Here is a 19,333-nt window from a genome sequence, read left to right as displayed (position 1 = left end):
TGTGGCTTTAATTAATGTTAGGACCTTTTCTGCAGAAAAATAAAATCAACAAGTCTGGAGAAACTGAGAATTTCGGCAGGCGCTATCTCTGTGTGTGTGTCGCTATTTGTTTCTTTGTGTGTTGTGGTGCTGACTTTGTGTGGGTGTGTTTGGCTGTTTTGGCCTGTGTGTGTGTCAAGAGGGTTGTTTGTCAGTGACTCTCAAAGTGCGTGTGTGTGCATTAGTGAGTGTGTGTGGGTCCCTACAACCTTGCACCCATACAGACATGCTAACTCGTTAACGGCTTCTCACTCCTCATTTCCAGAAAAGGAGGTGCCATCCAGGTGGCAATATCCCACGATGAACCTCTTCCCAGTCTGGAATAGCGGTCGCCGTTGGTAACAACCATGTCAGGGGATGAAACAGGGAATTAACTTTTAGGCTACATAGTGGATGGACCCTTCCATTGATCTCACAATATCACCCCTTAATAATCCACAAAAAAATAATTACGTTTCTGTTATTTCATTTCAAAAATCAGAATTCTCAAAGTCCATAAAGTGTCAAGTATATAAGAATATAGGTATAAGTATGTGTTCTATGAAGATGAGCTAAGCTAAAATCCAATTTCGACTTCTTCATCGACTGCTTCAACGATTTTGCGTTTTCCCTTGTATACTGTACAGTCACTCTGTCCTTTATTCACTTGATAAAAAAAATAAATAATAATAATAATAAATTAAAAAAATCCACAGTGGTGTTATTTAATGTTTTAAACTCTTCATCGAGATCTTGATATCAGATATCTTGAAGCTAAACATGCTTATGGTATATTGTCCATCGATGATCTTTTCAAGGCGGCTCGGTGAGCGACTGGTTAGCACAAATCTGGCCTCGCCTGTGTGGAGTTTGCATGTTCTCCCCGTGCCTGCTTGGGTTTTCTCCGGGTACTGGAGTTTCCTCCCATCCATCCATCCGTCCATTCTCTACCGCTTATCCGAGGTCGGGTCACGGGGGCAGTAGCTTTAGCAGGGATGCCCAGATTTCCCTCTCCCCAGCCACTTCATCCAGCTCTTCCGGGGGGATCCCGAGGCGTTCCCAGGCCAGCCGAAGGGTGTATTCTCACCAGTGTTGTCCTGGGTCGTCTCCGGGGTCTCCTCCCGGTGCGCCGTGCCCGGAACACCTCACCAGGGAGGCCTCCAGGAGGCATCCAAATCAGAAGCCCCACCCACCTCATCTAGCTCCTCTCGATGTGGAGGAGCAGCGGCTCTACTCTGAGAACCTCCTGGATGACCGAGCTTCTCACCCTATCTCTAAGGGAGAGCCCAATCACCCTGCGAAGGAAACTCCTTTCGGCCGCTTGTATTCAGGGGTCTTGTTCTTTCGGTCACGACCCACAACTCGTGACCATAGGTGTGGGTAGGAACGTAGATCGACCGATAAATCGAGAGCTTCGCCTTTCGGTTTAGCTCCTTCTTTACCACAACGGATCGATACAAAGTCACTGCAGTTGCTGCACTGATCCGCCTGTCGATCTGCCGTTCTATTCTTCCCTCACTCGTGAACAAGACCCCAAGATACTTGAACTCCTGCACTTGGGGCAGGATCTCAAAACTGAGGCCACCAAACTGGACCCCCTCTACGCCTCAGCTGCACCGAGAAATTCTGTCCATAAAAGGTAAGAACAGAATCGGTGACAAAGGGCAGCCTTGGCGGAGTCCAACCCTCACCGGAAACGAGTCCGACTTACTGCTGGATATGCGGACCAAACTCTGATTCCGGTAGTACAGGGACTGAACAGCCCGTATCAGGGGGTTCGGTACCCCATACTCCCAAAGCACCCCCCACAGGACCCCCCGAGGGACACGGTCGAATGCCTTCTCCAAGTGCACAAAACACGTAGACTGGTTGGGCGAACTCCCATGCACCCTCGAGGACCCTGCCAAGAATGTAGCGCTGGTCCACTGTTCCACGGCCAGGACAAAAACCACACTGCTCCTCCTGAATCTGAGATTCAACTTCCTGATGGACCCTCCTCTCCAGCACCCCTAAATAGACCTTACCAGGCTGAGGAGTGTGATCCCCCTGTAATTGGAAAACACCCTCCGGTCCCCCTTCTTAAAAAGGGGGACCACCACCCCAGTGTGCCAATCCAGAGGCATTGTCCCCGATGTCCACGCGATGTTGCAGAGGCGTGTTAACCAGGGCAGCCCAACAACGAGCGAATCTCATCCACCCCCGGGGCCCTGCCACCGAGGAGCTTTTTAACCATCTCGGTGACCTCAACCCCAGATATAGGAGACCCTGCCTCAGAGAACCCAGTCTCTGCTCCCTCATGTGAAGGTGTGTCGGTGGAATTGAGGAGGTCTTCGAAGTATTCTCCCCACCGGCTCACAACGTCCCGAGTCGAGGTCAGCAGCGCCCCAACACCACTATACACAGTGTTGATGGTGCACTGCTTCCCCCTCCTGAGATTTCGGATGGTGGACCAGAATTTCCTCGAAGCCGTCCGGAAGTCTTTCTCCATGGCCTCACCGAACTCCTTCCATGCCCGGGTTTTTGCTTCAGCAACCGCCAAAGCTGCATTCGGCTTGGCCAGCCGATATAGGCCCGATAGAACTCCTTCTTCAGCTTGACGGCATCCCTCACCCTTGGTGACCACCAACGGGTTCAGAATTAGGATCTGGCTAATTTTTTAAATATATATATATATATATATATATATATATATATATATATATATAGTGTGTGTTGTTCCAGTATGTACCAGTATGGCTGGTGGATGAAGGATCCTCAATATTTTGTAACATACAGTAGAACCAGATCAAAAACTATGAATGGTTTTCAATCAGATGAGTGTGGTGACCGTGGCCAGATGAATTCACTTTAACCAAATTGAATTATTTCGATCTGGAATTCTTGTTCTGACCCCATTTAAATTGTCTGACCTCAGCAGAAGTCCTTAACCTAGACTCAATGCCAGTCCTTGACTTGTGGATGCAAACAAGTAGTTGCAGACTGAATTTGGGAGAACAGGACATCATACCTATCATCTACTATCTGGCTTTGGGTGGTTTTAGAAAGTGACATCACTGATTGAAAAGCTATCATTTGATTTGTTTTATGGTGTTTAAATAGGGATTTATTTTTTTTAGTACAGTACTTGAGTAACATTTGTTTCATTATGGAACTTTAAAGAACAATTATTAAGTTGAATTTGTTTTTGGAAGTGATTTGTTGTTTTTTCCCCCCATCTCTTTTTTCCGTGATGTGGACTCAATGAAAAATGATATTATATATAATATCATTAAAAATGATATTATATATTATGATCAAATAACAACCTCAGATTCTCCCGAGAGCCACATGATTATAGCATGTACCCCTGATTACAACCTCACTCACAAAAGATGTCACTCCATTTAATTTAAAACACAACACATTTTTGCAACCAACTGTTATGAGGTACTACTACTACTACTGCTGCTAATATTATTATTATTATTATAAGGATAATAATAATAATGATATAACATTTATACTGTATACAACTTCTTTACACCGCATGCTGTAGGTAAGAGCGAGACACTCAGTAGGAGGAAGCTGAATCTTGTTTCTTCTTTTGAGTGATTGTGTGACTGATTTCTCAGTAAATGGGTGTTAATGCTGTGATGGTTTCGCTGATCTATTATTAGCAGTACAGGCTCAAGCTGATGGAATTCACCTGAGCCCCACTCTCACTTCCTTGTCGCCTACTCGAACCAACTAATGCCTCTGCCCCCCTTCCTGCACAGGTGCATATGAATAAATGTGTGTGAGAATTGCTAGATCCCTTCCTCAAAGATTGCCTATTGATCCTGTCAGACCTGCAGCAGCTCATTTGCCCTCACATTTAGAATGCTGGAGTCTGAAACTGCTGTTTTTGTCCAAGGGGAACTCATCAGGAACACATTGGTTTGTTTTCTTGTGCAGCCATCGTGAAATGTAGTAGATGCAGCAGTAGATTGTTTAATGACCCATGCAGCACAGTAGCACTGTATCAAGCATCACTGAACTGATATCTGGATTTAATGGAAACACAAATTTGAAGCACACTTAAACTGGTTCAATTCAAGTAGATTAAAACTTTAAAACGAAACATAGATTCTAAATTTTAATTTAAAAACTTTGGCAATTAGGTAATAGATTGACATGACACATTTGAGATATCATTTATTATTTGTGTCCTATTCAAACTAAAATGTACATGTCATATCATTTCATCATGTAATCTAATTCAGTCTAAAGCCATTTAAAGTAACTGTACACCTGATTTCCATCCATGGTTGCCAGTCAATTCTTAGGACATACAGAGACAGACAAACATCCACACTTAAAGGAGCATAAAGCCCCTTTTCCATTTTACAAGTTCTACCCCCAAACAGCCTTGTTCCGCTTCTCCATTACACTTTTTCGAGGCCGAGCAGTAACAATGACATCGCTTTTCAGAAGCTCCTCCAACCTGGTTCTAAAACACAGGCCGAGGAGGGCCGTGACATTTATTTAAGTGCGGTGACTTGTCACTTGCACAATTATGGCTTATCTAAAGGCTGCCGCACACCGAGCGACGCCATCGAACCCGCCGTCGAACCCGTCTGACGCCGTCGAACCCGTCTGAACTGTTGAGTAGTGTGCGTGATTTGGCGACTCTTTTCATGAGTGGTCAATCAGTCTGCCACTGGTTTTGCCATGATTCAAAGTTTGAATCGCTGTCTTAACGTTGCCGCAGATAAGCGTTCCCTCACGAGGAAAACACATTGTATATGTAAAGCATCAAATATTGTCTTACATCCATCAACACTTAACTATATCCATTCATCCATCCATATCCATTCATCCACCCATCAAAGTCACTGCAGACGCTGCACCGATCCGCCTGTCGATCTCCCGTTCCATTCTTCCCTCACTCGTGAACAAGACCCCAAGATACTTGAACTCCTCCACTTGGGGCAGGATCTCATCCCCGACCTGGAGAGGGCATGCCACCCTTTTCCAACTGAGGACCATGGTTTCAGATTTGGAGGTGCTGATTCTCATCCCAGCCGCTTCACACTCGGCTGCGAACTGCTCCAGTGAGATTTGGAGGTCACGGTTTGATGAAGCCAACAGAACCACATCATCTGCAAAGAGCAGAGATGCAATATTGAGGCCACCAAACTGGAACCTCTTTACGCCTCAGCTGCGCCGAGAAATTCTGTCCATAAAAGTTATGAACAGAATCGGTGACAAAGGGCAGCCTTGGCGGAGTCCAAACCTCACCGGAAACAAATCCGACTTACTGCCGAATATGCGGACCAAACTCTGACTCCGGTCGTACAGAGACCGAACAGCCCGTATCAGGGGGTTCGGTACCCCATGCTCCCGAAGCACCCCCCAGAGGACCCCCCAAAGGACACGGTCGAACGCCTTCTCCAAGTGCACAAAACACATGTAGACTGGTTGGGCGAACTCCCATGCACCCTCGAGGACCCTGCCAAGAGTGTAGCGCTGGTCCACTGTTCCACGGCCAGGACAAAAACCACAGGGCTCCTCCTGAATCTGAGATTCAACTTCCTGACGGACCCTCCTCTCCAGCACCCCTAAATAGACCTTACCAGGCTGAGGAGTGTGATCCCCCTTTAGTTGGAACACACCCTCCAGTCCCCCTTCTTAAAAAGGGGGACCACCACCCCAGTGTGCCAATCCAGAGGCACTGTCCCCGATGTCAACGCGATGTTGCAGAGTCGTGTTAAACAGGACAGCCCTACAACATCCAGAGCCTTGAGGAACTCCGGGCGAATCTCATCCACCCCCGGGGCCCTGCCACCGAGGAGCTTTGTAACCACCTCGGTGACCTCAACCCCAGATATAGGAGAGCCTGCCTCAGAGAACCTAGACTCTGCTCTCTCATGGGAAGGCGTGTCAGTGGAATTGAGGAGGTCTTCGAAGTATTCTCCCCACCGGCTCACAACGTCCCAAGTCGAGGTCAGCAGGGTCAGCAGCGCCCCAACACCACTATACACAGTGTTGATGGTGCACTGCTTCCCCCTCCTGAGACGCCGAATGGTGGACCAGAATTTCCTCGAAGCCGTCCGGAGGTCTTTCTCCATGTCCTCAGCAAACTCCTCCCATGCCTGAGTTTTTGCTTCAGTGACCACCAAAGCTGCATTCCGCTTGGCCAGCCGATACCCATCAGCTGCCTCAGGTATCCCACAGGCCAACCAACGGGTTCAGAATTAGGATCTGGATATTTATATATATATATATATATATATATATATATATATATATATATATATATATATATATATATATATATATATATATATATATATATATATATATACCATGTACCACGCCTCCATTGCTGAGCCATTCCCGAACCCGTTGGTGGACACCAACGGTGAGGGATGCCGTCAAGCTGAAGGAGTCCTATCGGGCCTTTTTGGCCTGTGGGACTCCTGAGGCAGCCGATGGGTACCGGCTGGCCAAGCGAAATGCATCTTTGGTGGTCACTGAAGCAAAAACTCTGGCATGGGAGGAGTTCGGTGAGGCCATAGAGAAAGACTTCCGGACGGCTTCGAGGAAATTCTGCTCCACCATCCGGCGTCTCAGGAGGGAGAAGCAGTGCACCATCAACACTGTGTATAGTGGGGATGGGGCGCTGCTGACCTCGACTCAGGACGTTGTGAGCCGGTGGGGAGAATACTTCGATGCCTCTGCCCCCCTTCCTGCAAAGCTTGTGATTAGAATGTACACGAACGTACGTACATGGCTGAGTACATTCAAATGAATGGAGCCAGCGAACCTCCTTTCAAATATCCACACCCTCGCTTTTATTCTCACACACACCCTCTCTAGCAACCTGCTTCTTCCTTAACTATTAATCTATCTTTTAATGGTTTAAGGAGCTTTTGTTCTGTGGTCAACAGAGGATGTGGGAGCATTTTTTGTCCATATTGACAGCAGATAAAATATAGCGAGATAGAAGGAGAGACGTGACACGAGCGCGTCACCTTCGTCTTTATCCCGCCCCAATCCCTTCCACTTTTGATTGGTGCCTGTTGTAATGGAAAAGCAACGGAGGCCAGGCTAGGCTGTTCTGGAACCTGTAATGGAAAAGCGACATTACAATCAGACCGTCATGGAGGAGGAACTGAACCCACACGGCCTGCATAGACATCAAGCCAGTAAACCTCTACTATATCAACAGCTTCCATCTGATATGGCCAGTCTTATATTTTTCTCGTGAGAGCAATTTCCAAGTTGCTTCTTCCATATGGGGTGTTTGTGTTCCCCTCTAAAGGGAAATTCTGTTTACCCAAGGCTGACTCTAAAAGGGGAGACAGTCTGTTGTCTCTCATGATGAGTGATGATGATAGTGGTTGTTTGGGGGTTTTGATATAATGCAGGCTGTCGTTGATGTAGACAGTTTTATTTACAGCATATGTTATACAGTACATATTTGCTTCTATGCTTTGTGTTGCTTTTGTGTGTTTTATGTTCAATACTGCCCCCGGATAAACTTGATTAAATAACATGTAGTTTTGGCTTGATGTTTTTTACATGGGATCTCTATATTGAGGCGGCACAGTGATGTGTGTTTTGCACATCTGCCTCACAGTTCTGAGGTGCCAGGTTAAAATTCAACCTCGCCTGTGTGGAGTTTGCATTTTCTCTCCGTGCCTGCGTGGTGGAACTGGAAAGGGGTTCACTATCTAGTCATTATTTTAAAATCATTGTTTTATTTTTTAAGGTTTTTATTTTTCTTTGCTGTTGGTCGTTGGTTGGTTGTTGCTGAGTAAGAAGGGCCGTGACTTTAGGGTGGGACCACAGGACGAGCCGATAGATGGCGAACCACTCTGGCTTGCTGCTCCGTCATGTTTACATGTGACGACAGGAGAAAGAGGAAGAGAAGGTAAAGAGAGAGATGGGTGGGATAAGAGAACCTTAGGTGAGGTAGTTCTGAGCTTTTATTAAGGATGAGCAGAGTCACCATGACACTATTTAAAGGAGTCAAATTTTAAATTGGAAAAACGAATGTTGTTTTAAGGGTCCTATTTGTTCTAAACACTATTTGTAGTCATGACATTTAATCGATCAGAAAAAGACGGGACGGGACAAGGCCGACAGGCGCGTTCAACCAGGCAGTGTGACTGCTTTGTGGTAAAGTGCCATTCACTCCTTTAAGCCTTCTGGGTGCAATACTTGGCCAGTCTTTAAACTTCCAGTGAATATTTATTGATGTCAGCTACAACTTAGATTCTTGACCAATCTTTTTGAAGTTCAAGTGATTATTTTGTCAGAGGCAAAACTAATCATTTGTTCATTTTAAAAGACAAGACTTTTGAAAGACTTACATTTGAGACAATACATGCGGTCAAACCACTCCATGTTGTTTTGGGTCCAATCAGTAGGTACTTGTCTGTGCTCTAAATATGAACTGATTTTGTTCTTCTCTCTGGCAAGGCACCCATTTTATCTCATGACATACCACCTAACAACAATGTTACAAAAAGTATGAATACTGAAAGAATAATGATCTTGTCCCAAATGATTCCCAAATGCACTCACTCAGTGTGAAATCTGGGCCTTTTTAATAACACAGAGCTGATTTACTGGTAGTAGATAGCCATGACCAATTATTTTTATGAATGGCAACAGGTGGATACACAGGTTTGCTGTACCTCCTGCCATCTATTGCAAAAGCATCTGATTCTTCTGCCTGTCACTATACGCAGCTGGCTTAGATAGATGAAAAATTATGTAAAGTATTAGAAACTGATACATAATAATTTTCTGACAAATTAAGTGAGAAATTGATAATTTCCCGCTGCACCCCTGAACTCACGGCACACTTTGGTGCCACGACAATTAATAATTAAAACATATCAAATCCAAGATTATTTGTTTCAAAGCTCACTGTTTGCATGTGGAAATATACTGAATTCTGCGACAGGTGTATTACCCACAAAATGAAGATTGTTTCTATTTCTATTGAATTTGTAGGTTTCAGATGCAGAAGATATGCTTGACAAAGATGTTTATTTATGTCCTTTCGTGATTAGGCCCTTTCTCCAAGCCATGACCACTATATTTGCTGACTTTCAGCAATCAAGGTTTAATTGCCTTTTACCGGCCCTCTTGTTCACACCTTGACAGGAGCAATCTTCTTCTTTTCAGTCTTATTCAAATCAAATTATCCTTCATTTTCACAAGGACCCTTCAGAGTTTCCAAATACTAAAACCCCCAGTTTGCAGCAGTTGACAAAATGTAGGTTTACCATTCTAGACATTTGAGTATAGTAGGTTAAAAGGAAGAGAGTGGAGGAGAAGGTAGGCTGTTTTTTATTTACCCGTGTAATTAAAAGCAGATGTCAAGGTACAAATTTATGAGCTTGTTTAACGCAGCCCAACTGTTTGCCGATTTACTTTCTGCACTTGTTGAAAGACCATTTCGCATCTCCTTGTCCAACCCTTGGACTCTCTCCAGTTTGTGAAAATGTCTCTCCTCTCTCGTGGTATGATTAAGCCTTACCTCTGCTTCTGTTTGCAATACCTCGGAGCTGGCAGGTGTCTGTGTGATAGAGTTTTACAAAACCAACATATACAAATAAACTCCGTAGTGGGAAAGAAGCCTTAATTGAATTGTCAAACACAAATCTACCCAGAGACTAGATCTCTGTTTTTCTCTAACTCTCTCTCACTCGCTTGCTCGCTCTCTCTCTCTCTCTCTCTCTCTCTCTCTCTCTCTCTCTCTCTCTCTCTCTCTCAATTTAGAGTCTTCAATTAACCTACCATGCATGTTTTTGGGATGTGGGAGGAAACTGGCGTACCCGGAGAAAATCCACGCAGGTACGGGGAGAACATGCAAACTCCACACAGCTGAGGCTGGATTTGAACCCGGGAGCTCAGAACTGTGAGGCAGATGTGCTAACCAGTCGTTCAGCATGCCGCCCCAAATGAATATATTAACTATTAAATTAGTGATGCTCGAAAAAAAACCTTACATTCACATCACACCTAACATGAGCCAGTAACACTATAATTAGGACCCTTTGACTGAGTGGGTAGAGCACTCATCTAGGATTTGGAAGATTGCTGGTTCAGCTGCTCTCAAGAAGCATGTTAGGGAAGATATTGAACAGTTGCTGCTAATGTTGTGTCCCTCACTGAACATCTCAACGTGAATTGACGAATGAGTTTGGGAACAATGGTCTTTTTCTTTTTGGTTTTTCTCAATTGCTAAAACACATTTCTTGAAACCTTCACCCACTTCACCTTAAACACAAATGCAAGCTACATTCACAAAACCCCAGACCTTTCCTGCGACACCAAACTATACACCGACTCAATCAAAATGGAAAAACCCCACTGAACAATCATAACACATGTATATAAAAGTAAAATGCAATGAGCACCTGCGTTTCAGATGGCCGTTTGGCAGACACAATCCTGGGAACACTCAGTTAAAGCAGCTTTCACATGTTTGAGTAGGCAATCAAGTTTGTGCCCGTTTTTTTTTTTTGCATGTGTAAAGGCTCAGTAATTCAGGCCCGAAATGTTTTATTGTTTTTAATATTACCATATTACTTATTTCCATACTTTTTATATTCGTTAATTATCTTAGTAGGTTATCCAATAGGTTTTGTGATGTGCCAGTCTGAAAGATTTTTATTCAAAATGTGCATAAACTGGAGGTTGACCAACGTCCCATAAGAAATTGTGTTCGACTTTAGATGTTGCACTACGAAAAAATTGGATATAAGCAAATGCTACTTCTTTGTTTCGGAACATACTCATTCAAATGGTTTCTATTATCACAAGTTCTCGTGAATTATTATTCTGCATGTAACATGCTCTCAGGCAGTAGCAGAGCTACCAAATGTTACGGAACATCCATGTTTTGTTATGGAAATCACTGAACGTTGACTCATTACGGTAGTAACACTGAGTGTACTGATATTGGAAAAAAATAAATAAATCCTGCGCCTGACATTACCGTCACGTCCACATTGAACAGTTGCTTGGCGCACGCTATTTTATTATGCCCGCTGGCTGCCAAGCCACAGAGGCGAATGTTCTCTTTGCGTCCGGTATCAGCGCATTGTAAGTCACTGATAATTACCTCCATGGTAGCGAATAAGCTACACTTATTACAATGCTTCTTACAAAAGTGTCACAAAGACAGGACCAGGAGGGGATAGACGAAGATGATGTTCAAGCCATGCTTAATTGCTAAGCTATCGTCACAAGCATACGCAAAACATCGAAATAAGAGATTTGCTGAAACACTACATTTGTCACATAGGCCTGCTGGAGACGTGTTTTCGTGGTGAGTAACCAACTGTGAACAACAAAATAACCAACCAATTAATACGTGTTTAGAGATATAAATATAAATTAATACACCTCCACACAGGACGCCATGTCTGAACCGGAAATTGATTAGTACGACACGCCACACGTCACTTCAGAACGTGGGTAGGTTAAAAGTATATTATTATTATTAATAAATATTTGTAATATGAGATAAGATAACCTTTACTAATACCGCAATGGGGAAATCTGAATCGTTTCAGCCGCAATTGTGGAAATAGGAAATATATTATATAAATAGCATGCAAGAGAAGACATGTACAAGTACATTGCACAAAATAGAAACCATAACTATTGTCCACACATAAACTATCCAATTCAGTCTATCAGCAATGTTATTTGTTTGTTTGCAAAATAGAGTGCTGAGTTTTAATTTTGACGTTTGAGATCTGATTCATCCGATTTAATAGACTTGCTTTTTTTGGGGGGGGGGGGGGGGGGTGATGGAACGTCGAAATCTCATGTACTGGTACTTTGATTCAGGCTGCAACTGCGTCCGCCATTACACGGTTGATGTAATAAAAACATTACAATGACAAATATCCATCCATTTCAACACCGCTTATCCTGGTTAGGGTCGCGGGACGCTGGAGCCTATCCCAGCTGACTTCGGGCGAAATTGGACTACACCCTGAACTGGTCGCCAGTCAGTCGTAGGGCACATATAGACACGGACAACCATTCGCACTCACATTCACACCATCACTGAGTGGGAACTGAACCCACGCTGCCTGCACCAAAGTCAGGCGAGTGTACCACTACACCATCAGTGACTATGACAAATATTGAAGCTATAATTTATTAACGACTGCGATTGGCTGGCAACCAGTTCAGGGTGTACCCCGCCTCCTGCCCGATGACAGCTGGGATAGGCTCCAGCACGCCCGCGACCCGAGTGAGGAGAAGTGGCTCAGAAAATGGATGGATGGATTTATTAACGATTATGATTATGACTGTCGCAAGGTAATGTTCTTGAAAATGTTTTGAAAATATGGAAATTCAGATAAATGTGGACAAATAGATTTTGTATATGTTGGCAGCTCTGCAGTACTTTGACACTGTGCTTCCATTTGCATTGTTTTCACTTACTACTTTTAAAAGTTTGCTAACTCTGCTTCTTTTTAGTCTCCGACAATTTCGCTTTTTTTTATTTCCTTTTGTTCCTCCGGTGGTAATGGTGTGTAGAGATCTAAGCCACAGTTGGCTCGGCTTCACATGGGTTTGTGTGGGGAGACGAGGGGGGTTGTCAAAGGAATCGGCTGGGCTTCTTATTCTTCCTACACTGCAGAGAGGGGGGAAATATAGAAAGGGAACGGCCCTGCTATTATCAATATTAATCTCTCTTTTTGGAACGGCATCTGTAGGCTATGAGTATTTAAAAAAAAAACAAAAAAACAACTCTGCTGATTCAAGAAAGCCATGTTTGAACTCGCTAATCTTTTTTTCCTCTACTTTTCGTGTCACTCCCTCCCATTCTCTCTTTTCCTCTTTCACTTCACAAGCTCCTCTCTCTATTCATTTAGTGTGCCATTAACTCTCCAAGCTGTTGTTTGTTTTGCTACTTTAATGTGATTTTTTTTCCAACACAAAAGCAAGAAAACAAGCAACATAAAATAGCACAACTAAAAAAAAAAATAATGTGTAGAATATGTGTGTGTGCGTGTGTTTCTGTGATTGTGTGTGCACGTGTGCTTGCGTGCATGCGCGTGCGTGTGTGTGCGTGTGCGTGTGTGTGTGTGTGCGTGTGCGCACGTCCGTCTGTGTGTGTATGTGAGGCCATTGGCACGAAACTTACTTGGGTCCAGATGTTCTAATTATAGAACAGTTCTGCTGCCTAATGACAGGAAACACTGGCCCCTGTGTTTGTGTGTGTGTGTGTGTGTGTATTTGCGTGCGTGTGTGTGTGCATTGTAAGTGTATTTGTGTGTGGTTGTACTTTATTATCGTGTGTGTGTGTGTATAGAAAATCAAAAGACATAGTAACACATTGAATGTGCATCAGACGAATGTTAATGCATTTCTGATCATTAACCTCTTGAACCCTAACTTCCTCCTTAAATTCTACTCTAACTACGTATTTTGTTTGACAAAACATGTTTGTGGTCCTAAATGAATCAAATGCATACGCTTCGCGTTCCACTTTGACATGCAATTTGATATATTATGCACTCAATGGCCACATAAGATACATGTGCACAATTTGATGCTCAGGTTTGAGTGACTCCTTATTTATCTGCATGAGAGAAGCAAATGATAAGAAACACCTTTTCAAAATGGTATGAACTGAAATTTCAATTGAATCTATAATTTCAAACGGTGGTAGATATACTGAACTGTGTGATCACAATAACAACATGATGACTATTACACACAAAATATCTTGATAGTGTTAATAAAATAATGCAATACATAGCACAACATATAAGAAGCAGAAAGTTTGCACATACAGTATGAAGAGCCAATAATGGATTTTAGTATGTTTGTAGTACTTTTAAAGTCAGTCAGTAATTTAAGGCCTTCCTCAAATAATTTGACTTTCTTTTAAATGACATCATTGACATTTGTATCTTAAACAATTTCCTCTCACATGTATAGCTACAAGGAAACTAGCTGATGGTCATAGCTTGCTTAATTGAAAAATCAAGTTCAACTATTAATACACAAAGAGGAAGGAAAAGGAGAAAAGATGAATAAAAACACAGATGAATTGAACAAAAGGATGTCGCAGATCATTTTAGAGTGAGCAAAGATAAGAAGGCAAAGAATGACATTCTGAACTGAGCATTGCGTCATCTCATACCCCCCCACATCCCCCACACACACACGCACGCGCACGCGTGCTACGAGTGGGATTGTGGGTGTCAGACAGTTTAAGCGGCTTTAAAGAAGAAGATTCAAAGACGTAATCTGACTCTTAATTCTTACGGTCTCATCTTCTTGTGTGTTAGTGCTTGTGTGAGTGTTTGTAATAACCCAAGATAATAATGTGAATGGGATACAGTGAAAGTACAAGACGCTTCGGTGACGCTCTAAACTCAATGAAATTGTTTTTGTTTTCATCCATTCAACCATGCTTCAATATATTTTTGCTACTGTTATAAACTCTTGGTAACAGGCAGCATGAATGGCCAAATGTGGAGCAACCTCCCACAGTTTGGAGGTTCTGGGTTTGAGTCTTGGCTCTGACCATTCGTGTGTACCCCGCCTCCTGCCCAAAGTCAGCTGGGATAGGCTCAAGCTCACCCTTGACCCTAATGAGGATAAGCCGTATAATAAATGGATGGCTGGATGGCTTAGCTCTTGGTTCTACCCGTTGTTTATTCTCTTGCATCAGTGGATCACTTGCAAAAACATGTCCACCTCAAAAATAACACCTTCAAAGTCATTTTGATTGTACAGTATATTAGCCTTTCATGAGTAGAAACACATTTGTGTCTTCGGTTATGATGACATCTAGTGTAGTGGTCTCAGGCAGGTTCTTTCGACTGTGTTTAAAGCTAAAATTAAGTAAGTTAAGTAGCTCAGGTTCTTAAACTTCTTAAACCATGTTTTTTCTTCTTTCATTAAAGTGCACCAACCATAGCCAGTGTTCTACTTGCACAGCGGCCTAAACAAATCATTACCTATCATCTGACAATAGTGGAGATTATGTCGATGAATTGATCGTAAGTAGCATGTAACAGGTTATAATGATTAAGCTCTTAATAACGAGTTGCATTCAAGACTGTGAAGAAAGATCTTTTACATTTTAGAAACTTCTCATTTGTTCAAGAACATTATTGCCTAATGTCAAAATCTGGACTGAGTGTCACTTGATTTCATTTGAGTTGTCAACAATGTGTCTTAGGAATGTCACTCAATGACAGTGTACTGTACTGTACTACATGTGTGTGTGGTGGGGGATGGTCCTGGCCCATAGTTACTTATCCTTGTAGAGCTTCTGGAGAACGAACGAGAACAGTGGAGCTACACATCTCACGCAGGTGCACTCACACGCACGCACCACGTACACACGCACATACACTTGATTTTGTTTGTTTTACATGTCAAAGAGACCCTTTCATCAGTATTTCATCCGCATACCGTGTATAATTTTTCAGTTCAATATACTGATACAAACATATGCAAACACACATTACACAATTATAAGTCAGAGGTTCATCCCCGAGGTGTTGGACAGGGTTGAGACAAGGGCTCACAAGTTCTTCCACACCAAATTCATCCAACAGCACCATTATGGATCTTGGTCTGTGCTGGAAAAGAAAAGGGCTTCGGTTAATGATAATGCCCCATCCCCCAAACAAAGTTTGAAGCATACAATTATCATTAATTTCATGGTAAGAATAATGATTTTGGCCGGCACGGTGGACGACTGGTTAGCACATCTGCCTCACAGTTCTGAGGACTGGGGTTCAAATCCCGGCGCCACCTGTGTGGAGTTTGTATGTTCTCCCCGTGCCTGTTTGGGTTTTCTCCGGGCACTCCGGTTTCCTCCCATATCCCAAAAACATGCGTGCTAGGTTGATTGAAGACTCTAAATTGCCCCTAGGTGTGAATGTGAGTGTGAAAGGTTTGTTTCTATGTGCCCTGCGATTGGCTGGCGACCGGTTCAGGGTGTACCCCGCCTCGCCCCCGAAGACAGCTGGGAGAGGCTCCAGCACGCCCGTGACCCTAGTGTGGATAAAGCGGTACAGAAAATGGATGGATGGAGGGAGTAATGATTTTGGATTCAGGCAGACCTCTTGTATTCCATTCACCAATCCATCCATGTATCCCTCCATTCCGCCATCCATCCATCCATTTATTTTCTATAGCGCTTGTGCTCATTAAGGTCACGGCTGAGCTGGAGCCTAATCCCAGCTCACTTAGAAGTCAGATACTTTCTGGATTGGTCACAAGTCAATTGCAGGGCACATACCTGTACTGTACAGACAAACCTGTTGACACTCACATTCACACCGATTTCGAGTCTTCATGTTTTTGAAGACTCGACAACCCATGTTTTTTGAATGTTGAAGAAAGACTGAATGTAAAACCAAGCAAAATAAAAGCAAATTCAAATACACAGACAGCAGCAATTGCACAATGTGATGTACAGTAGTTACATAATAGCACATGGTGTGTGTGTGTGTGTGTGGGGGGGGGGGGGGGGGTTGGAAGAGCTCAAAACAAGCTAGAAACAGGTGCAGCAGTTTCCGTCGCTAACTTTTTAAATGGAAATATTGGGATGGATGAGGTGAGTTGTATTGTTTGTTGCAGGGTGCTCCAGTCGGCAGACGATTGAAAAGAAAACTGACCAAAAATGGTGCTGATTTTGGGAATGAAGAGGTTAAGGAAACAGAGAGTGTGGGTATGGTGGGATGAATGGTGAGCAGTGAGAGAAGAGAGAGAAGTGGAATCTTAGCAACAAGTGTCTTATAGATATCCAGGGACCAGAAAATGTGTTTGCATGGGTGAAGAGAGGGCCAATTAATCAAGATGTACAGTTCACAATGGTGGGTGTTACAATAAAGGGAACTTTGGTGACAAAGCAGATGGCAGCGTGGTGTACGATGTCTAGCTTTGAGCAGTTTTTTTTAAGATGATCTATGTATAGTGTTCATTTTAACGCGACGCAGTTCGGCAGAATGAGTCGATGAGGATTTATTCCAGCAAAGAGTGCCTAATATGTTTTTGACTCCAGAGAGAAGAGTGGTTCTGTTGAAGATCATACATTGAGTTTTGCTTATCATTCTAACTCAGTCATTTAATGTTGAACCATGTAATAAAACCTCCTGGATAATTACTTTGTTTGAGGGTGCGATATATGACTTGTTGTCTTTTTTTATTTATTCGAATTGTTTTTTATACATCGGATAAGAGTGAATCTGATCTGAGCTGAGAATGTGACCTCTGACCATGCACGTGCTTGTAATCGATACTGAAAATCTGCTTTCTTTCACAAGGCTATAGTTGGAACACAAATGACATACATCATTTGACAAGTAGTAATTATCCCTATGCCAACCGTCCCTCCAATCCCCAGACTCACTCACAAAGTAATTATTTTACATTCAAACATTCTCAGCAATGACATACTGTACAGTACAATGATGAAGGAGGAAAGACCAGTTTTTGTTTCCTCAGTGGAAATACACAGAACGTAGAAATGCACACACAACACACACACACAAACACACGCACGCACTAGCTAACAACATTAATAGGGGTCTGTTTTGTGTCAGGCAGGTCTTAATATGATCATTGTGCGAAACATGGAGCTGTCTGTCAGTCTAAGTTCATTAACTGATGATAGATCACCTCCAATGTGTGCGTGTGTGTGTGTGTGTGTGTGTGTGTGTGTGTGTGTGTTTACGCGCGTGCATGTATTAGCGATGGCAAGAGAGGGGAGTGAGAAAAATCTCCATTTGTGTTTTGCCATTTGTGTGTACCCCCCTCTCCGTCTCTCTAGTGTAATTTATAGCCCTCAATCGGAGGCCTTATCAGGTCCAGGACACATGGACGCCTCCTTCTTACCGCCTCCTCCTCCGCGTCTTTTAACTTCTGCACACTAACTTGTATTTCTCCCACCTCTTTTGCACTCCTCCTTCTGCTTCAATCTGCTTTCCCATCCTCTCTATTTGCCGTACTGAATGATGCTCTCTCTAATTGTAAAGCTCCCCATCCTCTTCAACATCACTTCTGCTTCTAAATCAGCTACCTCCCAACTCTCAACCTATCAAATGTCTTTTGCTGATACTGTAGAAAGACATTTGGTTAGATACCCGGTGCCAAGATACAAACTGTTTGATGTATTTGTAACGTCATACTCTCATTATTTGCCAGTTTATATTTTCAGTCATTATAAATGCATATTAGGCTAATTGAAGACTCAGAATTATGAATTTTCTTTAAACTTAAAATCCTATTAAAATGTGAATGTGTGTGTGTGTGTGTGTGTGTGTGTGTGTGTGGTTGTTTGTCTAACCCAGGGGTGCCCGGGGGTGGGCCTGTTCTCAAAAATAGCTCACCAGTGATGGGACATTGTGATTTCCTAGAAATGTTGTAGAAATTACCATTTGAAATTAAAACACTTGCAGCGATTGTGAGACCTTTGCATATTGAACGGTTATGTTTCCTGCTTTGTTAAATCGTTTTTGATATTTATCGTGAGAAATTATTAACAGATGAATATTATTAGTAAAAACATATATCGTTTGTGTGCTGGAGCCTATCCCAGCTGACTCTGGGAGAGAGGCGGAGTACACCCTGAAGTGATTGCCAGCCAATCGCAGGGCACCTATAGAAAAACAGTGGTGGCTAAAGCTAATTAGTTACCAGTAGTTAGTTTTTTTCGAAGACAAATAGAGGATTAACTAGTTGGGCATTTGTATAACATACATACATCCATCTATTTTCTACACTGCTTATCCTCACAAGGGTCGCGCGTATGCTGGCGTTTATCGGGCGAGAGGCGGGGTACACCCTGAACTGGTCGCCAGCCAATCACAGGGATAACATAGACAGACAACTCAAATTCACACCTACGGGCAATTTAGAGTCTTCAATCAACCTACCACGCATGTTTTTGGGAGGTGGCAGGAAACTGGAGTACCTGGAGTAAACCCACCCAGGCATGGGGAGAACACGCAAACTCCACGCAGGGGAGGCCGGCTTTGAACCCGGGTCCACAGAACTGTAAGGCAGATGTGACAACCAGTCACCCACACTGCCGCTCTAATAACATATAATTAAAGATAAATTGAACAAATTTGGTATAACAGAAGTGTGTATCAAACTGGTTGCCCTTCACATTCATGAGTACTCAAGAAGTCACTCTCAATTAAAAAAAACTATCTGCCTGTGATTGGCTGGTGTCAATTTGGGGTGCACCCTGCCTCTCGCTCAAATACAGCTGGGATAAAGTCAAGTTCACCACTGACCCAACAATTACAAGTCGCATAGACAATGGATAGAT

General features: G+C 43.2%; 1 protein-coding gene across 4 annotated transcripts in view; it reads left to right on the top strand.

Annotated features, from left to right (window-relative positions):
• The window catches only part of LOC133413359 (transcription factor 4-like), a 197,705-nt gene that overhangs the window by 37,695 nt on the left and 140,677 nt on the right, over positions 1-19,333 (top strand). Inside the window, exon 1 of one of the 4 annotated variants that reach the window (XM_061697630.1) lies at positions 12,276-12,339. The exons of the other annotated variants lie outside the window; for them this stretch is intronic. The gene's annotated coding sequence lies outside the window, so the exon portion shown is untranslated. Of the gene's footprint in view, positions 1-12,275; positions 12,340-19,333 lie in introns of those variants that run through there. 4 annotated transcript variants of the gene reach the window in all.

The sequence above is a fragment of the Phycodurus eques genome, chromosome 15 (assembly GCF_024500275.1).
Source record: "Phycodurus eques isolate BA_2022a chromosome 15, UOR_Pequ_1.1, whole genome shotgun sequence".
Taxonomy (NCBI): domain Eukaryota; kingdom Metazoa; phylum Chordata; class Actinopteri; order Syngnathiformes; family Syngnathidae; genus Phycodurus; species Phycodurus eques.
Note: the sequence above shows the minus strand (reverse complement) of the source record. Positions and strands in the feature narration are given on the sequence as shown.